Raw genomic sequence first — 25420 nt, 5'->3', positions numbered from 1 at the left:
CTTTGCCACACACAAAAAAACAAAAAACAAAAAAAACCCCCTCAGCTTCCTCATCTGTAAAATGAAGGATAGTAACACCTGCCTGGTTGGCTCGTTTGGAGGATTAACTGGGATGATGGCGGGAACATGCCAGTCCCTGTGCCTGAGACCTTGCAGACAGCCAGTGGTCACCATTGTGGTCGGAAATAAGATGAAACTGGGAGTGACAGTGAACTTGTGGGATGACAGACACCCTCCTAGCAGGTCTCAGTTGACAAGAAGAATGAGAGAAATCTGGCAACTTGCAGAACAGCGTCAAACCCCACGGGAACAGGTTAACGTCACCACATTGAGAAATGGACCAATGACCGTCACCTGCCAAACAGGTGCTTTGCCGCACTTCAAGGGAAGTGGGGAAGGCGGATAGTAACGGGTCCAGGGTGTCTAGGTGAGGATCCTTCCACAGGTAAAGAAGATGGATAAGGAGTAAGAACCCCCCTTTCACGTTTAGAAAGGCTGTCAAAAATTCAGTAAGCTCATTCTTAGTATAGAGTACTCTTCATTCATTCATTCATTCATTCATTCATTGAATTGTCAAATATTTATTGATCACCTCTTATGTGCGAGGGGGTCTTCCAGGCTCTTGGGGAACAAAACAGAGAGAGAGGGAGTCCTGCCTCATGGAATTTTCATTCTGGGTCTGAGGAGAGACAGACAAGAAGCAGAAATCATAAGTAAAGAAATCATATACTTTACTAGAAAATGATCATTGCTATGGGGAACAAAAGTAAGAATCCAACACTTGAAGGAAGTGGAGGAGTGAGCTGTGGGGCTATCTGGGAAAAGAGCGTTCCAGGCAGAGGAACAAAGCAGAGGCAAAGGCCCTAAGGCAGGCGTGCGCGTGAGGGGCGCAAGAAACACAAGGAGGCCAATGCGTGCAGCAGAACGGTGAGGGGAGGGCAGTGGGCCGGGAGACACAGATGGTCCAGAGCCGTAAGGCCGTGGTCAGGACCTCGTCCATCTCAGTGTGTGATGGCGTTATGTGGTTCACACCTTATAGCTCCTCTACGAATGAATCAACTGAAATTTATAGCCAAAAGCCCCCTTTATTTTACATCCAAGAAAATTAATACACAGAGATGGGGAGTGACTTGCCCAAGGCCACAGAGTGGGGAAAATGGCATTGGGCTAGGACTTGGGTCCCCTGATTCTCAGTCCAGAACTCTCGCACATATCTGCACCGGAAAGGAAGTTCCTTTGAAGGAGGAAGGCCTTCGACACTGTGCCTGGCTGCCAGATTTCCTTGGTGGACTACCGAATGTCCTTCTTAGTAAGGGGTTTAATGTGGAAAATCTGAAGATGGTTAACATGTTAAACGCACATGTTCATAAACACTGATGAGGGAAGGAAGACCATTGACTTGTAATATGAACATTGCAGCAGGCGTAATACATTCCGAAATGTACTGATTGCGTCCCGTGGGCCAGGCCCTGTGGTAAGCCGTTGACATGTGTTCATCCGTGTATCCCTTACCACCACCCTAAGAGATAGATAGGCACTGTTCTAACCTTCATCTTATAGATGAGGAAACTGAAACACAGAAAGATGAGCTAACTTGCCGAATGAAGCTCACACCGTAAGTAAAGAGCTGAGCTAGACTCAAAGCCCAGTCAGTCGGAACCGCTCTGCTCACACAGATTGGCCAGACCCCAGGAAGGTTCCGCCAGCCACAGGACTTGGGTCACCAAAAGCCATGTGTCCATTTGCTGTGGGCAGCTGGGGAGTGGATGAGCGGCACCTTTTGTTTTCCCACGTTCTTACCTGGAAGAAACTCTTTTCTCACGGCTTCCCATCGGATACAGGGACTCTATTGGCAGGATGATTTTCAAACACCTTTCTGTGAAAGAAGTCCCAAGTAGATCCCATCTCTTATCCCTTCTCTGACTTAAAGCGTGACTGTTTCTCCTTAGGGTTCTTTGAGGGAAGAAAGAAGCCATCCCTTTGGGTTGAAGACAGGACTCGGTATATGCTGATCTGTTAGTAATGATGATGCTTAGCATTTATGCAGTGCTTACACTTTCCAGCAAGCTGTCACACACAAGTCATCGTGTCATCAGTTCCACCAGGGTTCTAGGTTGTCATCACTTTATAGATGAGAAAGCTGAGATGAGTTCGGGAACGTTCAATGATTTGCTTTGTTGCTTAGGCACACTGCTGACTGATAAGTTGGTGGGACAGAGCAGACCTGTACCCAAGTCCAGACCCAAAGTTCTTGCTAGTACTTGAGGCTGGCTGAATAGCCACACTCAGAATGTAGCCCTTAAGACTATGTTCTTGAATCATTTCTGTTTTTCTCCCAGAAAACAGGCATAAAGAGCTGTGGCAAATTCCCAGGGGTAGTGGTTACTTAGACGCAAAAGGTATTTAGGAAGCCAGTTTTTAGAATTGTGTCTCCATGAAAAAGATTGTTTTTATTCCCTGAGATCTTGCCTGGCTGTGTCTGTTTTACTAAGTTGGGTTGCTGAGGGATTGACACCCATTGGCCACGTCAAGGAGTTTGTGTTGATATGATTGTTGTGAAAAAAAATCACATATTGATCCCCACCATGTATATGCATGCAACTAATTTTTTTTTTCTCTCTTCCATTTCATGCAAGTTTTGCTTACGGCCTACTTGGCATAATTGACACATTGGCTCAGGCCGCCAAGACTGCCAACTTGGAACCTCAGATCAGTTAAATCAGTTATGACAGATGTGATTATTTACAAGAAAATAGAAGTCACTATAATTAGACCTTCTAAAGAGTACATTTGGGTGGAGAATAAAAAAGCACAAGCATAATCTGGCAGGATGTGTTTGGATGTCAGCCCTGAGCAGGTTCTTCTCCCGCTCTGTGAAAGGAGGTGTCAGGGTGTCTGACACCCTCCACCGACACTGCCATTTATCAATTCTCGTGACACAGCTATTGATAGATGGGAAGGCAGGGTGGTAGAGCGAGCATTAGATTTGGCACCAGACGTGGTTTCAGTTCTGAGCTCAGCCACTTGTCCTTGGCATCAGTTTCTTTCTTCAGTCATACAATGGGGACAAATATGAATATCCCTACCTCATCATAGGGTTGTGAAAATTAAAGGTGATAAAGTAAGACAGGTGTGTAGCGTCGCGTCTGACATAAAGCACCCTGCAGACAGCATGGAGTGGTAGACGGCGCTGCCCTGCTTGACCGTGACACTTCATGTCCATGAGCCTCCTCTGGTTTCATTGGAAAATATAGATGATGTCCATCTCATACAATGGAGGCGGGAGCTGGAGAAAACGATGTATATGAAACGGCTTCATAACCATTTGGTGCTCTTTCATGCCTCCGTCTTATTATTATTACTTTTTAAAGATCCATAATAGTTGCCTTGTGTTGCGCGAGTCATGAGCCAGGCACTGTAGCAAGCAGAGTCAGCTTCTGCATTAGGCACAATAGGCACAGTGCCTAAGGCCCCAGAAAATGTTCAATTTTGATTTCTCTTAAAATCAGAAGAAAAAAAATGAATATAATGCTAGTGAGTATAAAATCAAATATAAAAGTGATAAATAATAATGATAACCATGATAATGAATTCGGCCTGGAGTATATTCATCTTTATACCAGTTATAATTGTGAAACCTAATTTTTAATGTGTTTGTGCTTTGGTGGGTTTTGTTGGGGTTTTTTTAATGCAGAAAGGGACTGGCAAAGGCAAAAGGGCCCAGGGCTCACGGAAGCCATAATGCGGCCTTGATTATAGGAGCTTTACAAAGGTTAGTTCAGTCATTCACAAGATGGTTTGTATAGACCAGGAAACTGAAACTAGGGCAGGTTAAGAAACTTTTCCAAAGCCACATGGCTAGTAAGAGGCTATATTAGTCAGGGTGGGCTAACAGTGTGTAACGACCCCCAAATTATCATAGCTGAACACCTTACTTCCTGCTCACACAATTCGGTGTATGTGTTTGGCAGGCATTCTTCCACACAGTGATTCAGGGACCCAGGCTCTTTCTTATTTTGTGGCTCTGTCTCCCTCTAGTCCTGGGAGCTCTCTCCATTCAGTGGGTAGATGGGAGAAAGAGAGAGAACCACAAGTGGAAGGTTTTTGGGGTAAGGCCTGGAATTCTGCTCCCGTTCCAATGGGCACAATGCAATCACATGACCACTCCTGACTGCAAGGAAGGCTGGGAAATGTAGTCCAACTACAAACCTGGGAGGGAAAGGGAGGAACATGGATACTAGGGAGGTCTCACAATCCCTGACGCGAAAAGTGAATTGTATATCCTGGTCCTACGTGTGTTTCTTTGGGGCACCTATGATCTCAAAGGACAAAGCTGCTGGAGCCAGCTGGAGGCTAGATGCCCTGCGGACAATTTCTGTAACCATTGTGCAAGCCTAGTGAACCCGGTGGTGTTCCTCCAGTAGGGCTGGTGTTGGCGGACTCCCAGCTCCTCTAGGATCCGGCCAAAGTTGTCTGTTGCAAGATCCTCGCTGTGTTGAATCAAAATATCTCCCTCCTCCAGGAAGCCCTCACGGATCCCCACCTTTTCAGAACTAGGCGCACTTGTTATCATTCCACCTAAAGGTCCTGCATCACCCCGTAATATCTCTCATGGTCACCCTGTCTTTATCTGCTGATGGCATCAGAGGCAAGGAAGCCAAGACCACTCCTAGAGCCAAGTAGTCAAGGACACTTCTGAGCACCAAGTCTGCATCACAGACTGAACAGCATTTAGTCAATTCTAACACTTCATCTAGATTCACACCCAGGTCTGTTTTCTCTATAAGGAGAGCATTGATACCCAGGCACCATCCAAATTTCTTTTTATTTGGTGATGGGAAAAGCACACTAAGAAAAAAAAAAAGGTTTTACCCATACTCATCTGAAATGTCTGTGCTGATGCCCTGAGTCTCTGTGAGATGAACGCAGTCACAGTTGACACCCGTGCTTGTGTCAGAAGCAACACTGCTTCCATCAGACCTGGTCACATCCCCTGGCTTCCATTTGCCAGGTGATTGACACTGGACATGGTCCCTCATTTCTCTCTGCCTGTTTCCTTATCTGTCAAATCGGGATCCGACTGTGCTGGCTAGTGGGGTGGCTGTGAGGTTTCAATGAGCACATAGGAGACGGCACTTGGCATGCAACTCTCCTCTCATCCCTGTTCGTGTCTCACGCAGGCGCAAAACCTCGCTTAAAAATGTGTCTTGGCATCCAGGACGCTCCCTGGGAGGAATTTGTTTTTGCTTTAATGCCGAGGACGTTTGCATGAAAACAGGATCTTCGTTGCTTAGGAATTGATCAACTCCTGCTGCTGCTTTTCCCCCCTGAAGTGCCAGTCCCATATTTGTCACAGGCAAGCGAGTAACGGTAGGGACCTCCACAGATGCAGGGTCATGGCCACTCAGGGAGGGTTACAGAGGCCATGAGTCAAAAGAGAATCAGGAATCAGTCGTAGGCTGAAGAGGACTTGCAGGTAGAAGGTGCCCTTGGTGGAAGGACTGCTGCATGAGGGAACATTTTCTGCAGATCTGGTTTCTTCTAAATGCTCAGGGGAGGAGAAAAGAAGAGGCAAGATGTTTAAGACGTGGCCTCCACCTGCAAGGATATAAAATCACGATGAAAACTGCAGGAGTGAGTGACAGGCACCAGGACGGACAGCAGAGAGGCTGGGAGTGAGGAGCTTGGGTGCTGCTACTTGCCCACAGGGTAAATGTGGACATGCTGCTTAACCCTTTTGCACCCCAGCTTCCGCACCTTCAGAATAACGCCCACCTCTCAGGGTCATTATGAGGATTAAATGAGATACTATATGTTAGGTGGTTGGCATCAAGTAAGCACTCAATAAAGCCGAACTGTTGTTGTTAATATTAATTACCACTCGTAATAATACCAGATGCTCTATATCCTAAGGAAGAGTTATCCAAATGGCCACAGAAGACTGTTTAGAGGAAGGACTTGAACTTGATTTGACACAGCTGTGTCCACTACAGACAGTTCTTGAGGTTTTGAAGATCCTGTTCAAGAAATCGAAGTAAAATTTCCTATGTGAACTTGGAGGAGGGGTTCCAGGTCTCCTGCTCCGTAGGGCCCCTCTGCCCGTTGGTGACCTCAGCCTGGCCCTACGGGCATCAGCATAGAAAGGACAGAGACGAGAGGCGCCTGGAGTTGTCAACTGGCCAGGCGCTTCCTTTTGCCTCTGAGCTTGCTTTCCAGAGGACAGCAGGGTATTTGTGTCCCAATTCCCAGGGGAGGCCGGGCAACTTTCTCTGTATCCTTAATATATGCGAATCAAAGCTGAGAGCCTGGAGAAAATACCTGCGTGGCCAGGCCCCACTCCCTTGCCTCGACTTGCCTGCCCTCCCGGGCTTCCCCTCCCCTCCGCCTATCTGAGGGTGGCCATAAATCCAGTTTTCGGAGCCCTCAGGGGCTGGCAAGGCTGCCATGGACCTCAGTCCCATCACGATGGAAACAATTGAAAACCACTTGGCAAAAGAAGAGGTGACCTAATGTTTTAGAGCAAGAATACATTTTTTTCCTCGCCATTCTTTTTCAAGCCCTGGGGAGAAAGCCAGCTGCTCTCCAAGCTCTGTCAGGACGGTAACCCCAGGGCTCCTCACTCTTTCTCCCCCGTCTCACATCACCCCGCGGGGGGGAAGCCAGGCTGGCGATGGCCTCCTCACAGGCCCTGGACTAGCGGATCAGACCTTACCTTCCTGACTTGCCAGACTGCCTTGGTCCCCTCAGAGGCAAGGCTATGGCCTCAGGGGCCCGTGGGGAGGCCCATATAAGGAGCCTGGGGAATGTGGCTCTGGCAGGTGGCCTGGAAAAAATGGCCGTGTTCTGAGGGCGAACAACGCCGAATTATAACCGAATTATAAATAGCACCGCCTCCCTCCCCTTTCAGCTTGCCATGTCTGTCACTAGAGGGTTGACAGTTTAAATTTAAGAGGACAGAACAGGACAAGGGGGTGGGGAGCGGGGATGAAGGGGAAATGCTGGATGGTGCAATAGTTTCAGCTGCTGTCCTGGGATTGATAAAGAGAATCGTCACCACACGATGGGGCTGAGAGTGGGATGCATTTGAGGCTGCAGAGTGACTACTAATTTCATGCATTTTTTTAAGCTGAATAAGCATTGAGGGAATTCTAAAGGAAGCCCTAACTCCAGGAGATGGTTTTAGAAGAGCTTTAAAGCCATTAAAAAGTAATAATAATAATCAGCTGCCTCAGAGTATATATGGTTTCTCTCTGGTTCCGAAAGGCCAGCCGTTCTGGCTTACAAATAGAAAGCTACAATCAGGTACCCACGAGGGCCTATCCCTGGACCCTCTCCCAAAGGATTTCTCACAAAAGGATTTGTGTTTCTCTGACACAGGAAGCAGGGGCACTCACTCTTTTCTCAAACCTCCGCATGTTTTGCTCACTTTGCACAGGTGATGAATTTAGAAGGTGTTAGAAAATAAAGAAAGAAAGGAGTATGCAGCCCTGGCTGTAGAAAGCCACCCAATGGTTGGCATCTAGGTAACAATGATGGGTGGGAAATGACCCAATGAATTCTGAATTCTGGAGGAGGGGCGGGCTGGTTCTGCAGACACCTGAAGTCCTTGTTTGTGACCTTGGCTCCCCTGGGTGCTCCTGGGGACCAGTGGCCATGTTTTCCGGTTTGCTGCCCAGCCCTCCATGGTGGGAACTCCGTGGTGGGAACGGTAGCAGCTCTTCTGGGTGCTGGGATGAGACACAGGTGCCCAGGAGCACGTGAGGGGCCGGGACACCCTCTATGGGTGTTAGCGCCTCCTTTGCAAGCAGGCAGAGCTAGCAGTGGTTGCTCATGTCCTTTGTTTTAGCACTTTTGCGTCCATAGCAATGATTTGGAAATGGGTTAATTGATTGGTTTCTCCTCTCCTACCTTTATCATTCTTATTTCCTGTGTCAATTGGAGTGACACTTGAAATCAAGCATGTAAAAAAAAAAATTAAAGAGTTGCAGGCAAATCTTTGTGTCTTTTGGGCACTCCTCAAAAGAAGATCTCCAGACCCCACAGAACTCAGGCAATCCGTAGATGTGGGAACCTGACTCAGTGTTAGATTTGGAATGACCATCTAAGGGAGTGGCTTTCAAACTGCTTCAGGAGCCCAGTTCAGGGAGATGCCTCAGAGGCCAAAACAGAAAGGGGCCTTCCAGACCCTCACCCCTATATCAAACAAAGCAGCTTCACTCTTACCTGTTTTAGGTATTAGATTGATTTTTTTTTAATGCATGCCTTAAAAAGTTTGAAAACAATATTGTAGCACACGCTGTCATTTTAGTGCTAAGTAAGTGAAAGAGAGGGAAGGGAATTTTCCTAAGGTCACGCCCCAAGGCCAAGACCTTGGGTAACTGCTGGGATCATGGCCCTTGTTTTAAGAAGGGAAATCCCAGAGGATTGGGACTGGGAGGGACCATAAAAGTACCTCATCAACCTCCTTCCTTTGGTAACTGAGGCCCTGGAAGGTGATAGGGTTTGTTCAAGGGACAGTCAGTGGCCAACCTGGGATTTGAAGCCATCTCAGGAGCTCATAAAAGAGGCCTGATGTGTCATAAGAAGCCAAAATGATGGGGTTAAATCTGATGAAGTCAGCTTTCCAGAGGAAGTGACACTGGGCTGAGATGAAAAAGATGATGGGAGACAAGAAGGTGAGAAAGGACAGGGAGAGCATCCAAGCAGAGAATCCACATGTGTGCTTGGTCATCTTACCGCTCCTGGGAAACAGAGGCGCGGAAAAAAACAGCAGCTCCTGTGGGAAGACTGCTCCCATCTGTCTCTGTGTTGACTTCTCACCTGGGGCCTGTGGAAGGTGAGTGGCATCACCACCTGTCAAGAAAGGACCATTCTGCAGGCTCTCGGAGCGGTCCTCCAGCAGACCTGGAGCCCAGCTTATGAACAGAGCCTGCTCCCAGGAGAGGCGTTTCTGCCAGAGCCCAGGCAGGACGCCGTGCTGGAAGCCTCGTTGCAGCAGGACTTGAATACATAATAGGCCTCATCTGATGTGAGCTGTGAAAAAGTCCAGACGGCCTTCTCTAGACAGAAAAGGACACTGCAGGGATGGTGGGGCTCTTTCTCAGAAAAACTCCCTGTGGCTCCATGGCGAGACTATTCGTCTCTCTCTCAGGGCGTGGACTTTCCATGAGTACAGGGTGTGCCCTGGTTTGGGGCCTTAAATCTTATTTCTGGGCCTGGTGTGTAGAATGTATCCCTTTATCAAGACCGAAGGAGGACGGGGATCAAGATTCCCGACAATGTGGACAGTGATCATTGCCACTTGTGATACACTTTAAAAACACATACATGCTCCTTACAACGTCACACCCTAGGAGAGGATTCCAGTTCTTATACCCTGCTCTCTGGGACGTGTGAAAGCCAGCACCTGTTCGCGCCTGCAGAGGCCAGCTCGTCTAATCATGGGTTCATTGTACTCTCCAGTTCCGGGCATCCAGCAGAACCGAGGCTGAACTCGGGACAGCCCAGCAGAGTGTGTGTAGGGCTTCACTAATTCTACAATGCAGCAGGGACCTCCCAGTCACTCCCACTTTCTGACACGCATTGGCAGGGGGACTCCTACGTTAAATGCACTTTGCATTCACGACAGCCCTACTCTCCGTTCTGTCATGGCCAGCCTGGGTCCTGCTGGAGTGTGCGAACGCCAGCTTCATGCTTTACCTGTCTCTGTGCCAGTGTTTCTCAAAATGTGTTCTGAGGAGCAAGCATCTTGCAAGATGCTCTATGACAAAAGGGTTCCGTTGTCACCTTAGTTTAGGAAATGCTGCACACCGATTCGTTCTGCCTGTTAGGTCTCTGCTCAGACACCAACACCTCTGAGAGGTCTTCCGAGACCTCTATCCCCTTACCTGCTCTGTTCTGCAGAGTACTTTTACATCCCAGTTTCTGTGTTTATCTGTTTACTTTTGTGTTGCCTGTCTCTTGCACACCATCAATACACCATTCAATAGTGACCTTGTCTGTTTTATTCAGTACTGTGTTTTGTGCCTGGAATACTGCCTGGTTCAATAAAATAATATGTCGAATAAACACATGAACCAATTAATTAGTATATTCAAACCCTCAGGACTCCTCCAGATATAATTCTGTTTAATTTTGTTTAGCTCAATATTTTTTCCCCTTTTTCTTAAATGTCCAGCTCATCTTGTCATGTAGTCCCTGGGAGGCCAGACTGACCACCCTGCTGATAGTAGCCAGCCAGTAGCCAGCCTCCCTCTATCTCATCACCAGGTTTCATTTCCTTCGTAGTACTAATACCTGGTGGAAAATGGCTTGTTCATTAGTTCCCTGTGCATTGGCTTTGTCAACAAAAGGTCACTGCCACCAATCCAATGCCCATGAGTCCCCAATCTGGGGTGTGGTAAAAGGAGAAACTTTATTCAGGCAAACACTTTGCAAACCTGGGGAAATGCAGCTTCAGGCAGAAGCAGAAAGTGCACTCCCTTCAGACAAAGGAGAGGCCCACTTATATAAAGTTCCCGCCCTGGTCCCTGATTAGTTCATTTTCATGCAAATAAGGAATTTAAATTTGCCCGTTTGATTGTTCCAAATAGCATGTCCAGATTGGTTGGAATCGCACATCCTGATTGGTCATATGGAACAGCTCTGATTGGTTGGTAAAGATGCAAATGAGGCTACAGCTGCGCAGTTCCAATTGGATGAGTCAGGTTTTAGCCCTGTTGGTCAAAATATAATTCCAGGAACTCCTTTATAAGGCTCGGCTCAGAAGGCAGGAGCACAGTGCAAGAGGCTTGGCAGCTTAGTTTGCAGCTTTTCCCTGATAAGCAGTGTGCTTGAGAGGCCTCTGAAAACAGTGGCTACTCTATTCTGATTATGAATTTGGGCCCTGTTAAGCATGAGGAGTTCTTTTTGGCAGAAATATTCCTTCTCAGGGCACACAGCTCACCCTTCTGATGTGAGCTCTTTGTAGGCAGGGATGATATTATCTTCCCTGATTACCACTGACTCCCCCAGTACCTAGAACAGCTCCTGGTAAGCGCACAATAATGATTTGCTGCACGAACAGCTCTCTTTTATAACTAACCCTCATCAACAGCCGATAGAAATTAAATTCCACCAAACATACTCTGGGAAATGTTTTCTTTCAACCCTGGCAACAAGTTGCCAGCCATTATAAAACAGTGGCAATTTCACTCTTCCATAAAAGTCCCAAATGTAAGAACTGGAAGAGGCATGAGAGACCCCCTAGCCCATAGCTTTTGTTTTTTGGAGGGAGAAATAGAGATTCAATTGGCACCAATTCAGGACTGGTCCCCCAGGGCTCTGTCTCTTAGTCAGGTTAGCCTCCTGTATTAGCTTCTTATTGTTGCTGTAACAAACTCCCATAAATTTAGTGGCTTACAACAACACACATTTGTCACCTGACAGTTCTGGAGGTCAGAAGTCTGCAATGAGTCTCCCTGGCCTAAAACTCCAGATGCTGGCTGTGCTGTTCCTTCTGGAGGCTGGCGGGGAGAGTCTGTTTCCTGGACTTCTCCAGCTTCTAGAAGCTTCCCGTATTCCTTGGCTCAACGCCCCTTCCTCCATCTCGAAGCCAGCAATGTCCAGTTGCATCTTTCTCAGGAGGCAGCACTCCGATTTCTGACCCTCCTGTCTCCCTTTTTACACTGCTGAGTGCTTTTGCTATGACAGTGGGCCCACCCAGATAAACCCTGATGTTTTCCCCATCTCAACATCCTTACCTTAATCACATTGGCCAAGTTCCTTTTGTCAGGTAAGGGAACATTTTCACAGGCAGTGGGGATGAGGGCTTGGTCATCTTTGGAAGTGGCCTTATTCTGTCTGCCACACCTCCCCTCACACCATCTGCCTCTTGGTAGACACTCATTCACATTCCTGCCCCCACCCCCCCACCATGTGCCCCAGCTGTTTCTGCACCTCTCAGTCATAATACTTGTCGCGTGACTTTACAGCTCATTCAGTGTCTGGCTTCCTGGCCAGACTGGGACCTCCACATGGGCAAGGCCTGGTCATTTCTGTGCTCAAACGTTAGCACATTCCTGGCACTTAGTAAGGGCGCCGGAAGTGCTGGTTGCCTCAGCTGAGGTACAAGGGCTTCCTCTCCCTTCATCATACCCGATCCTCACCCCCTTCAATGAACTGAAGGGGCCTCCCCCCAGATCCTGGATGGAGCCCGAGCTCTCCCGTGGCATTGGCCTCGCAGAGGTCAAGAGAGGCCCTGGCCACTGCATAGTTTACTCTCCTGGCATATGAAAATATGAACAAAAAAATTAAAAGCTGAATACAAAAAAATGTAGATCTGTAAAATATTTAAATCAACAAGTTAACTCTTTTGACATCCAAATACTATGCCACAGGCTCATGCTAGCATGCTAGCTTATCACAAGGTTTATATTTAAAATAATATTCATTCAGGATATCCTACAGTAGTCATAGTCCCAAATTCAGACTGCCACGTACAGTTGTGTCTTGTACGGACTGTATCAAAAGTTTAAACTGTGTGCCCTTTCATCCAAGAGAGGCAGCTCCAAGAAGCCTTCCTGTACACACGTCTAGGCCTCTGGCCCTTGCCAGAGACCCTGCTTGGAATGAAGGCCAAAGAAGAAGCATCTAGGATGCAGTTTAATGCTCAGGATCAGAACTTGGGCAAGTCACAGCCCTCATCCAAGCTCCTTTGTACTCCCTGTCAGTGGGGGTGGGGGTGACGAGCACTCAGAATTAGTGACCTCTAAGTTCTCTTTTCACCAACATCCTATTACCTAGTCCTAGAAGGATCTGTGGTAGATGCTGCCACCTGACTCTAATATAGCCACGGTGACAGTTTTGCTTCTGGCCTGAGCCAATTAATTATTGCACCACTGACCTTCCTTTTCCAGACATCCTAGCACATTCCTTCTGCTCTCCCCCGCCATTTGTGGCCTCACAGAATCCCAGAGCATTTGACGTGGGCACCTTGGAGGTGATCTCATCCAGCCCCCCAATCTGAGGTCCGCAGAGAATAAACTGCCTTCCCCATGCATCCAAGTCGGGACTTGAACCCCAGGTCTCCTAGCTCCGCACCCCATAATATTTCCACCGCACCATCTCAGACTAGCAGAGGTAGGTTGGTTTCTTACTGTGCAGTGAGCGTAGATTGAAAAAGCATGGAAAGTCCTGATTTGCAAGCAGCTTTGATAGCTTTGGAAAAGAAAACAGGACCCCGAAACATCGAAAACGATTTGTATGTTTGTGTGGTATGTGCTTATCTGTATCTGTGCTCTGTTTTACAATAACAAAAATATTTTAAAAATCACAAATAAACAAAACTGAATAAATGGGGCTTCAGATCAAGTCAGCCAAGAGCCCTTTATTCCTTTCCTGAATTCTTTTGGGCCTGTTGTTGCTCCTCCTCTGCAAAGCTTCCTGTAGCCCTCCTGCTCCCCTGCAACCCCGCCACACACTCTATCATCTCTGGCCAGCCATTCATTTGCTCATTCATCCATCAGGTAGTTATGAGGGTCCTCCTGTATTCAACGCACCATGTACCCTTGATGACACACAGTGTGACATAGTAAAAATGGGCACCAACCCAGATGTCCAGCAGAGCCCTGGGTTCAAGTCTTCACTGGTCTACTATCTCTGAATGTCTCTGGGCCCCACATTTTGCAATTGCAAAGTAAAGGGCCTGTTCTAAATGAGCCTTGCAAACCCCAGTGCATACAGAGGTCAGGCAGGTGAAGGGAATGAGAGAGGCTAGCCAGGGGTAGGTAATGGGGAGCAGTGGCAACTTGGGCAAATTAGAAAGCCTATGCCCTCTCCAAAAGGGACCCTTGCCACTGAGCTCAGGATGATGGCTCCCATACAGGAATGTGGATTCAGTGATGCCAGAGATCCCCTTTTTGTTTTTTTAAGAAAAGTGGGGAATCTTGATTTTTATGAGACATTTCCAAAATGTTTTAAGCATTGTATAGATCAAAGAAAATGTGTCTGGGGGCCAAATCCAGCCTCAGCCACCCTGTTGGCAAGGCCTGGGCCAGAGACTCGGGAGAATGCATCCCAGCTTTTCCACTCAAGTAGGCGGGTGTGCTACCATTCGTGCCTTACTTCCATTGTACCTGAATGTGTGTTTTGCCCACTGCAGTCAAAGCACATGCTGTCCGTAGAAGACAGTAGGTGCTCGATTAATGGTAGCTATAAAGGACTAGATCCACGTGCCATACTCCTGTGTACCCCACCCCAAGACTGGCACAACACTGGATATGCAAAGTCATATCTAAGAGTATATGCTCCCTAAATAGGCAGGAACTGCAACTTTTAATGACATTATGGAATCAGCTATAAAGTAGGTTGCAAGAAGCCCAGGGTTTTTTGCAAAATGGGTGTAATATTTGGTACAGAGGCTGATTTCCCCTGAAACATCTTGGAGAGACCCCCTAGTCTGTAATTTCTCCTCCTTTCTTATGCAGGTAAGAGAAATGGGGTCCTGCTGGACTATGCCATTTATCAAAGGCCACACTGCATCCTTCGGGACTAAGTTAGTTTATTCCTTCAAGCCACAATCTCTCTGTTGCCCTTTCTTTATTTCCTTCTTCATAATCGCCTGCTAACCAGGAGGAGGTAACAGACAAGTCAGGGACACACATCTTACGTACTAGGGGTGGGACCTGGGCTCTGGGCAGAAGAGAAGCTAGGAGAGTGAACGCATCTCCTGCAGCTGAAGGGAGCACAAAGAAACACTTGAGCCGGGTGGCATCGGCCTCTTTTCTTCCCTGGAGGGAAAATGGACCATTATTCTCGCTGTGCCCCATTCCCACCAGCCTGCCACTTAACCTCCAAGCGACAGAGGCCCCTGTTTCTAGCAGGTTTCTTTTCCTGGACACTCCAACTACATATTAGCATATTTTGCATTAAAAAGGGACTTGGAAATGAATTAAATGATTGGCATGGTGTTTCAAAAGGGTTTTTGCAAACTGCTAGTAATTGTGTGGTTTTGAAATTCACCATCCCTGCCTGAAATGCCCTGGGCCTGGCAGCCAGCTTAATCAGGAGACATTGTACCAGGCGGGACATATTTGAAGGCTCGTGATACCCAGTGATGGCCTGAACAGTACCTGGAGACTTGCTAAAGAGAAACTTGTCCTAGTTTTTGAGCAGAGCTGGCAGTTCATTTTCCTTCCTCACAGAGCTGAGATTTATGCCAATTCAAAACCTCTCTTTCTGAGAGGACCTGGGTCAGCCCTGTAGCAGTCGGCTGAGGCGCCAGGCAGTGTAGACAGGATTCAAATCTTGACAACCAGCTGACCGAGGTGAAGCTTGGGGGATTGGTGCTAGTTGGGTGCTTAGGGCACAGCTCTGGCCAAAGGGGGCTGTGGGGGGGGGGGGGGGGGGGCAAGTGTGGTGGAAGCTTCCAGAATGTTCTCTGGGAAACGCTGTTCCAGACCAGCCTCCTCATTTTTCAGCTGAAGGAGATGAAACTCAGGATGACGATTGCTTGTCTAGGGTCACAAGCCATTTTTCCTCTTCTGTGAAAGTGGAGTTCAGATTTGTTATTTTTACCAGTCCCTAGAAAAGAACCAGGAGATAAGGATGGTGGGGTTGGGAAAGGTTCCTTGGGGGAGATTAGGAAATCTGAACTGGAGGAATTTAGAAAATGACAAACTGTGGGAGAACCTTAGGCTGTTTAGAATAATAAAGGGTTGTTATTGATTATTAAAATAACGATAATGATGATGGTGATAATTGCTAACATTTGGGGTACTTTCTCTGTACCAAGCACGGTGCCGAGTCCTATTCCTGTATTACCTCATTTAATCCTCACACAACTCCGTGAAGCGAGTTAGTGCTCATATCGCCCTGTTTTACAGATGAGAAAACTGAGGTTCAAGAGATTAAGTAGCTGGCCCAAGATTACCCAGATCCCACTTCAGAATCGGAATCTTTAGAAAGGAAAGGAGAGAATCTATAAGTAAATGATTGAGAAATGGTAGGATCAGGTCAACAGCCCCCCGGAAAGTATTGAGAACGGAGACAAGATGAGGGAGAAAAGAGCTGGCACACAGGAGAGTGCTGCGGGCACCTAGGAGGTTCCGGTCAAGAGGCCAAAGTGAGGTGCTGTGTGCCTGCAACAAAGGGACCTCTATGAACTGGATACCAGTGGCCGTAGGGAGAGCGGCTTTGACCTAAGGGCAGAAGCACCGATCTGGGCTCAGGAGAGGAATAAAACAAAAATGCCTGGGGTTTTTTTGTGTTTTTTTTAAGAACTGGAGGGATAGAGAGAGGGAGGGAATGAAGGAAGGAGGGGGGGAGAGAGAGATGGAGATAAAGATAGATAGAGACAGAGATAAAGATAGAGATGGGGAGAGAGAGAAGAGACCCACACGTGTGTACACACACACACACACACACACACACACACACACACACACACACCCTCAGGAGTGACTGTTATGGAGAGTGTATCCTCAGACTAGCTCAGCCTGAGTCATTATGTGGAATAAGGGTGAGAGGCCTGATGAGCAGAGAAACCAAAATGTAGGAAAGACAGGGAAAGCCATGACCCTCGCACATTTCCCACAGTGTTGGGCTAAAGGAATCTCAGGAGATGCCATCCCCTATAACACACCTTGTTGTCTGGAGATAACTTTGGTGGGAGGGATGGTAGATGATACCCTGAAGCAGCCCCAGGGGACATGGGCTGGGTGGACTGCAGGATAGAAGGGGGGCTGCCCTGAATGTGGTGAGTGGTTCATTCCATCTCAGATATTCCCTGCTTCATAAGGTTGGTGGGTGCTATATGTGAATGGGCTCCTGGAAGGCTAATTACAGGTTCTTCTCGCTGGGAATATAAACCATGTACAATGGGTGTGGGTTCTACCAGGGTCTAGTGGGCTGCTTTTATGTTATATAGAGTCTCCAGGAGATGGCAGATAATAATTCGTGTATCCTACAAATTGAGGGTATTGATCTTTTTTTCAACAGTCACTAAAACGCTGCATTTCAGCAAAAAGTTAGAAAACGTTTACTTAACTCTGAGCCCGCAATTGAATAGAATATTACATAACTATTTTAATGGTGGTTATGAGAACTATGTAATAATAAGAGTAGATGTATGCATGGGAAATCAGGTAAAATAGGACTATATAAAGTGTATGTGGAACAGCATAACAAGTTTTAAGGAATCGGAAGTGCCCAAAGCCACACAGCTGCTAAGTGGCCGAGCCAGGATTCAACCCAGACAGAGTGCACCTTCTTAATTACAACTACACTGCACTACCGACGGCATCTTTCGATGCTTTTTAACTCCAGATTTGCACATCCAAAAATAAGTTGTGTGAATCTGCAAAATTAGCATGAAAACAAGGCCTGTTACCTTTTACTCTCATCAAAGAGCTTCAAGAACTTATAACAGAGGTTAGAGTTGGGTGATGGACTATGATAGTTTTTCTTTACTTTTCAAAATGTATCTAACGTGCTTATAATCCCTTTATAAGAATGTACACATGTGTATGCATTCATATAAATTAGAGAGAAAATGAGAATAAGAACAGTGTGAAAACTCTCCCACCTCATTCTAGGAGCTGGGTAAGAAAGTCTCTACTTGAGTGCTAAATGGCTGATAAACAACGGAAATGGATTTCTCACAGTACTGGAGGCTGGGAAGTCCAAGACCAAGGGGCTGGCAGATTCAGTATCTGATGAGGGCTCACTTCCTAGTTCATTGATGGCCTACTTTTTGCTGTGTCTTTACATGGTGGAAGGGGTGAGGGAGCTCTCTGGGATCTCTTTTGTAAGGGCACTAATCCCATTCAAGAGGTCTCCATCATCATGACCTAATCACTTTCCAGTGGCCTCACCTCTCCATACTATTCGATTGTGCGTTAGGATTTAACATAAATTGGGGGGGAACACAGACATGCAGCATAGCAGGGACCAAACATAAAAGATTGGTTCCACCTTCAAGTGCTAAGGTACTTAGAGGTGGAGACCAAATATACCAGCAAAGTCAGGTGACAACAATTGCAAAGCAGTGACTCCAGGAGTTGAGGGCTCTGAATTTTTAGAGTGCCGAAAGGATACAAAATAAATGACCCCAGATGCAATTCATCTTGACAAGTTTTCTACCTATGAAAGGTAAGTTTGTAGTGGTGTTTTGAAGTAGCAAAGGCCCAAGACTGGCCCAAGGAATGTCATGGACAGACTGCTGGTACTGAGAAAGTGGGTTTGTCACGCTAGACAGGGAGAATCTGAATACACCACATTGAGGGACTTGATCGTGTTAAATTATGAGCTTGACTGAACATGCAAAGGAAACTAACTGGTACCAGGCTTCTCTTTGATCTTAGTTATAAAGTAAGTTCGTCTTCCTGCAACCCCAGCATCTTTCAGATGCTCACCCTCCTTTCCAAAACAAGAACCGGCTTAGTGAGGTCACTGGTTGCTCCATTTGCATTTGGTGGTCAGAGCTGGTCAGGGTGTAATTCAGATAAATTAATTTTGCAAATTCCTGCTGGGTTTACAGCAGGAATAGAGGATGAGCATTTTGAGATTTAAAAATATGCATTTCATTGAATAGGCTCTCTCCTCCCTTCTCTCTCTCTTCTCCTTCTGGACTACCCATTATCTCATAGAGTTCTTTCATTTAAAAAAAAAATTCTTAGTTCTCTCTCCACCTGAATTAGTTCTGGATTTCAATCTTCAAGCTCACCAGTTCTCTCTTCCATATGGTTTACTCTATTTCCAGTGCCTTCTAATGCATACATCTTCTCATTTGTTGAGTTCTTTAGCTCCAGAATTTCAGTTTGGTTCTTTTTTAGAGTTTTAATCTCTTTGGTAAAGTACTCCTGTTCGTTCATTGTATTTATGAACTCATTGAACTGCCTTTCAGAGTTTTCTTGTATCTCGTTGAGTTTCTTCATGACTGCTTATATAGTATTATTAACCAGTGTTACCTCAATTAAAAAAAAAATCATGAAAAAAATGCATTTCAGAAACGCTGTCACATTAGAGCTACATTTCAGTCCCTTGGGGTGGCCACCAAGTAAACAGCTTAATTTCCATTTCTGCTGGAGGTACAGAATGTAGCATTCACACTTGCCAACAGATAAATGTCTCCTGTCTCTGGCCGTGCTTAATGGCTTTTAGTAGAGTTAAGACTGGGAAGAAAGGAGCTGCCTTCCTCCTATTGGGTAAAATTGAAACTCTGGGAAGACAATTCCATTTCAGACAGACCCTTTTCTTCTCAGATTACTGATCTATAGCCCAGCCAAGTCCCTTTCAGCTCACTCAGGTAAAATGGAAGACAGAGGCCACCCGACTTGGGGCACTGATGGAGCTCAGCTTTTGGAATATGTCGGCTGAGAGATTTGCATTTTTAGTTAAAGGCCATGTCCTTGTGTGCTTCAGCCCTGGCTCCTGGCTGCAGCTCCTGGCTGGCTGCGTGTCTCTTTTGCTCTCCAAGTGCTCAGTTTGTAGGGACCAAGGAAGAGTCTTCAGCATAAATAAATAGCTGCGGGGAAGGAGGGGAAAGCATGGGTTTGTGGGGTACTGGAGACTTTAAAATGGCATGGTAGCAAGCCATGGAGAAAGTGCTCAGGCGAATATTCCTTGTGTGCCCTCCCTGTCCCTCACATGCCCTTTGTCTGCGTAAGAGAAACTTCCTAAATGGTACCCTCTGAGTTTTTGAGATTTATTGTTATTTCTCTGAAAAGATATAATCAGGCAGGCCTATCCCAGCAGTATTTATATGGCAGAAAATTGAGAAAAGAAAAACAATGTTCAACAAAAGCTGAAGAGTAAAATAATTCCATGATTAAATAAATTAACAGTTGAATAAATAAGTGGTAGAAACCCTTAAGTCATACAGCAAACCTATTTAGTAATGTGATTTTTTTATAAAGTGTTAAATGAAAAATGCAGGATACGTAATTATGTGTAGTTTTTATTTAAAAAGAAAACATACACATGCAGATGGAAGTCCCCCCCCCACTCCCCATCATCAAGGAATATGTCCCATGACCCTCAATAGATGCCTGAAACCATGGATAGTACCGAACTCTATATATACTATGATTGTTCCTATACGTACACACCTATGATAACGTTTAATTTATACATTAGGCACTAGAAGAGATTAACAACTAACAATAAAATAGAACAATTATAACAATATACTGTAATAAAGACTATGTGAATGTGGCATTATTAAATAAAATGAGGATGACTTGAACACAAGCCCTGTGATACCCTGAAAGCCTGATAACCAAGATGGCTACTAAGTGACAGGGGGCGTCAACAGCGTGGACACACTGGACAAAGGGATGATTCACATTCTGGGCAGGACAGAGCAGGACCGCAGGAGATTTCATCACGCTACTCAAAGTGGCGCGAAATTTAAAACTTAATTGCTTATTTCTGGAATTTTCCATTTAGTAATTTTGAACCCCGGGTAACTGAACATGCGGAAAGCGAAACCACAGATAAGGGGGGACTGTTGTACACCAAAATGTTAACACAGTTGATCCTTAGACACAGAATCAGAGATGATTATGTTCCTTCCTTGACTTCTAAATTTCCTGCAATGGATATATGTAATTTTTTTTTCTGATTATGGAAGTTATATGTTGAAGCAGGAAACTACTATCTGCCCTCATTTCTTTGTTTTGTGGATTCCTGCTTTCTTTTTTATCTCCTCGCGTGAGAACCACAGCTTCACTGTCGGTAGAACCATCCATGTCCTGCCCAGCCAAGCATTCTATCGCTAACAGGAAGCAGACAGTGGCAGGAGCCTAAGACGAAACCTGAACAGCCCTCATCCCCCTTGCCCATCGTTCACTCCTCCGTGAGTTCATCTAAACGCTTCTTGAACTTGTTTATATTTTTAGTCGGTACAGCCTCTCCGGCCCAGCGAGTTCCCTGTGTTTTCCACCCTCAGTGTAAAGTGGCAGAGGCCTGCCCAATGGGTATCCTCAGCTGACCCCCTTCAGACTGCAAGGGGTCCTCCCTGTGTGTGTGTATCTAGCATTGAATGAACAAAATAAGAGCAGCGATTCCACACTCACTATTAGCAAGCACACTCACAGACATAATCGATTGTGTCGAGTTGTTGAACGTGGTGTTGGAAGAGACCTCAGAAACTGTTTAGGCAAGTGTTTTCCTAAAAGTCCACATAATAGGAGTCAGAATTTCCAGAAACCAGTGGAAACTGTACAGTACCCAGGATACGGTGACACGGGCTGCCTAAAAATATCATGGAGTTGGGAGAGGGGCTGTTTTTGTTTTGTTTTTTTTTATTCTGGGCTGGAATTGGATAACAATGGTTACCTTGTTTTGAACAGAAACTCCCGCAGTTACACAAATGCTTCACTATTTTGTTAATGGAGAAAGTAATTCATGTGTGAGAGACAGACTCTTTTAAAACCTGGCATGTGGAGAAGGTGGACATTGATGGGACCCTTCTAATCTGGGCAGCGAAATTCCGGCACACCTGGCAGATGAGAAAACGGACTCCAGAGCAGCTGCCTGACCTCAGCTGAGGAGGCTGGTGCATGGGGGCAGTGGACCAGAATCCAGGTTGTCCAACGCCAAGGCTTGGGGCTGTCTCCAGAGCACCTCATCTGCCTTTCTGTTTAAACCGAGCTCCTGAGATGTGTTTCCTGCACTGGGAAAAATTTAGTAGATTTTGAATTTGTGCGTGCTCCTACTGTGGTCTTTCTTTCCAGGCTGTGTCCTCGGTCTAGAAAATTATGTTCATTGCCTTTCTAGGTCCTCCAATCTTTCCTAAATGTGGAAACACAGACTTCCAGGTTCAGTAGAGTACAGTGGGTAAGAAGGTAGGCTCCGGAATCTGACAGCCTAGGTTCAAACCTTGACTCCCCTCCTCACCAGCCCATGATCCCAGGTTTAACGTCTCTGAGCATCAGTTTTCCCAGCTGTAAAATGGGAATAAGGATAGCATCTGCCTTAAAGGGCCATGGCGAGGACTGAACAACATAATCACAAGTGCTTGGCCAGCGCCTTATTGTACAGTATGTACTCAATAAAGATGTGTGTCGCCGCTGACGTCATCGTTGTTATTGTCAGTTTTCTATGGAAGGACCAGGGCCAGGACACAGTGCCAGCTTTGAGCCCATTTTGCTGTGCTGAACCGGTGGCACTTACCCCATTGGCTGGCCTGTTTGCTTTATTCTTTAGGGGAAAACAACCCGATAGCTCTTCATTCTCCCAGTTCCCATTTCAAAGGGAGCAAAGCAAAGCAAGGCCAAGAGAACCAATGTGTCTTGCTCGAGGTCACACAGCTCCTGAGCGCAGAATGGGAGAAAAAGCCTAAATCTAGAGCCCTTTCCTCTTCACCCCTCCTTTAACCCTCCAGACCAGGAAAATAGGAGAACGTAGTAACCAGAACTGCAGAAACCCTTGTTGAGAATCCCTGAGCATTTACTGAGCCTACTGCTTGGTTAATCTCTTTCTTTAATTTAGTAGCATTAGGTGCCCCTGGGGGTGGGGCTTTGATACTTCCTGTTTCACTTTCCTCCCTGCCTGCCTTCCCCGGGACAGTGCTCTGCAGGAACCTGAGAACCTGGGATGGTGGGGTCAGTGATGGACACGTGGGGGCTGGAAAAGAGCGAAGAGTCGGCTGGTGGCCTCGGGCTGGTTTGAAGCCCTTGTCCTCCCTGTGCTCGCTCCCGTGGGGCATGACAGGAATTCTCTAAGGCACCTGTCCACCTGCAAAGCCCCTTCAGGTCTCTAAGGTCCCTCTGCTCGGAAGCCTCCCTACCTGAATCAACCACTTCCTGAGCAACACCTTTGGGACACCAGACATTCTGGAGTCCCGAAACTGAATAAGCCTCACTTCCTGCCTTCAAGGAGCTCACAGGTGGGGAAAGGCAGGCACGGACTGTGAACCGAATCCCAGGGGGATTCTAGACCATACAGGGTATTGGAGGGCAGCCTTCCAGGAAGAGGGCGGCCCCAGCCAAGGCACGGAGGTGCGACTTCGCGCTTAGCCTGGGGCTGAGCTCTTAACTGTTCCCCAGTCACTTTGAGTGTTTCTTCTCTCCCAGCTTAGACTGCAAGTGCTTCTGGGTAAGAATGCGTAATGACGCCTCCTCTTCCTTCAGGCCTTGCGCTTGCGGGGCGGATGGACAGCTTTGAAAGTATCTTCAACTGTGTGATTTTCTTTGCCCTGCTAAGCAGCTCTGTGAGGTCAGATTTGATCCCCATTTCACAGATGAGGAAACTGAGGCCTTGAGAGGGTAACATGGTGGCTCAGTGACCCAGTGACTGAACCCAAATGTGCCCTCAGCTCTGTCTGACTCCAATTCCACCCTGGGTCTCACCCTTAGGGTCAATGCCAGGGACATGTGCACGGACTCAGTGCTTGGCTACAGAGCCTGTTGCTAAGACACTGTGAGTGAGCAAAGACGTGGGCATGAGTTCAGGGGAAAGGGCGCTGGCTTTGGAAGCAGGAGCCCTGGCGCAAGTTCAGCTCTGCCAGGCGCGAGTTGCGTGGACTCAGAATAGTTGCTTCTCTCTGGGACCCAGATTCCCTGGTTGGAAAACGAGACGGTTGTAGGAGATTCCCTTTGCACAACTCTGTAAAACTGGCGCTGAGAACACTGGCCCTCAGCGCTCCTCGCTCAGCGCCGCCAGCCCTCCCAGGCCTCCCTTCCCCTCCCCCGCCTCCTCCATTCCTGCGTCTCTCTCAGCCTCCTGGCTTGCCTCTCCCAACAAACCCAACCCCTAGCTCAGTGGAACCAGCCACGGAGCTTGTTAAAATGCTGACTCCCAGGCCACATCCCGGAACCTGATGACCCTGCATTCCTGGGAGATGGGGCCTGGGAACCAGGAGATTCTGATTATCAGCCGGGCTTGGTGGTTATTGCCCAAGCTCGATAGTTCTCAAGCTTTAGTGACCATTGGAATGACTTTGGGGGCTTGTAAAATGGCTGGGCCTCACCCCCCAGAACTGCTGACTTAGTAGGTCAGAGATGGGGCCCCAAAATTTGTATTTGGAACAAATTCCCAGGTGATGAGGGGACCACCCTTTGGGATCCACTGCCCTGGTGCATTCCAGGAGAGCCCAGCTATCAAATCAGCAAGGGGATCTTTACTCAACGCGTGATGGTTGGGGTGGAACAGCCCAACTTTTTAACAGAGACCTTAGAAATCATTGAGGTAATTTTAATAATAGCTACTGTTCACTCAGACACACACTGTGTGCCAGGCCTTGGGCTCGATGTCTGCAACCAGTGTTTCTCATTACTACACAGGGTTTTCAGGCTCAAAGCTCCAGGATCTATGAGAGGAACTGATCATCTAAGATGGCACTTACTACCAGTGCAATCAGGACTCGTTAGAGCCAAGTTCTGTTTTCTTTACCCCACAAGCCCTCTTTTTGCTGTCTCAGCCACGAGTGACTCCTTTATGGGAATTTCAAGGGAGGTTCAGGAAGAGGTCACCACGCAGGTTGGGGTAGTATTTTGGGTTGGAACAGGCTTTCATTAGTTCCCCACAAATTGTACCCTGTGAGTAGTGTGGCCTTTGGCCCACACCCGTGAGACAGCACTCATCTCATTATTTAGCCCACTTTGAGGGGACCCCCTCATGGAAATGGGGATCGCTGCATCTACAGTGCTCTGAGCTGCTTGGGCAGAAAAGGTGGTCTGCTGCCCCCAGCCTGGTGGAGTTCTGCCTGGGTTCTGGCCGGCCTGACATTCTATTTGCCTGGAAGGGCCTTGGAAAAGAACTGTTGGCACTTGATCCCGAGGGACCATCCCCAGAGAGAATGTCATGACTCGCACCCTTCCATTTGGTGCATCTTCATGGGGGAGCTTCCTTTCCCACTGACTCCTGAAGGTTCGTCTATTGCTGGTTTGTGAGGAAATATAAAACACAGAGTAACCAGAGAAGACATACAGGGCTTGCCCACACTTAGCTCTTAATTCTCACCATCACCAACACACACACATGCATCATGCTTGTGGGTCTGCCTTTTTTCCAGTTAATTTGACATCCGGGAGGGACCTCAGGAAGTCATCCACGCCACCCTTGCCTTCCCTGCAGCATCTCCTACTTCTGTTACCTGTTCTCTTATCTCTGCAAATCAGAGGAAGGAAGGCAGGCAGTGGGGAGGAAAGACGAAAAGGAACTGCCCTCAGAGGTTGATACCTTAGGGGGGCCAAGACCTCAGAGTGTTATCCTTTCTGTTGTAAGACGTTAGACATGCAGAGGTCCTGGACCGTCTGTCCACCCCCTTGAAGGCAGCGTGGTGGAGTCAGCAGACGTTGGAATCAGTGTTGGAAGTCAACTCCTCTAGTTTAGGGTCTGCCACTGAACCGTGCCCCCTTCTCTGAGCCTCACGTGGCCAGTCTGACCACCGTGCCCCCTTCTCCGAGCCTCAGGTGGCCAGTCTGACCACCGTGCC

General features: G+C 47.2%; 1 protein-coding gene and 1 long non-coding RNA gene across 4 annotated transcripts in view; one reads left to right on the top strand and one right to left on the bottom strand.

Moving 5' to 3' along the window:
- Positions 1-25420, top strand: part of ZHX2 (zinc fingers and homeoboxes 2) — a 148387-nt gene that overhangs the window by 23438 nt on the left and 99529 nt on the right. The gene's annotated exons all lie outside the window — the stretch shown is intronic.
- Positions 612-6774, bottom strand: LOC109374819 (uncharacterized). The gene is made up of 3 exons (XR_002122469.1): positions 6713-6774; positions 1801-5598; positions 612-679 (listed from the first exon to the last, which is right to left on the bottom strand). It is a non-coding gene; the product is annotated as an uncharacterized LOC109374819 (long non-coding RNA).

The sequence above is a fragment of the Hipposideros armiger genome, unplaced genomic scaffold, assembly GCF_001890085.2.
Source record: "Hipposideros armiger isolate ML-2016 unplaced genomic scaffold, ASM189008v1 scaffold_863, whole genome shotgun sequence".
In the NCBI taxonomy this organism is placed as follows: domain Eukaryota; kingdom Metazoa; phylum Chordata; class Mammalia; order Chiroptera; family Hipposideridae; genus Hipposideros; species Hipposideros armiger.
The sequence above is the reverse complement of the archived record's forward strand: the minus strand, read 5'-3'. Positions and strand labels throughout refer to the sequence as shown.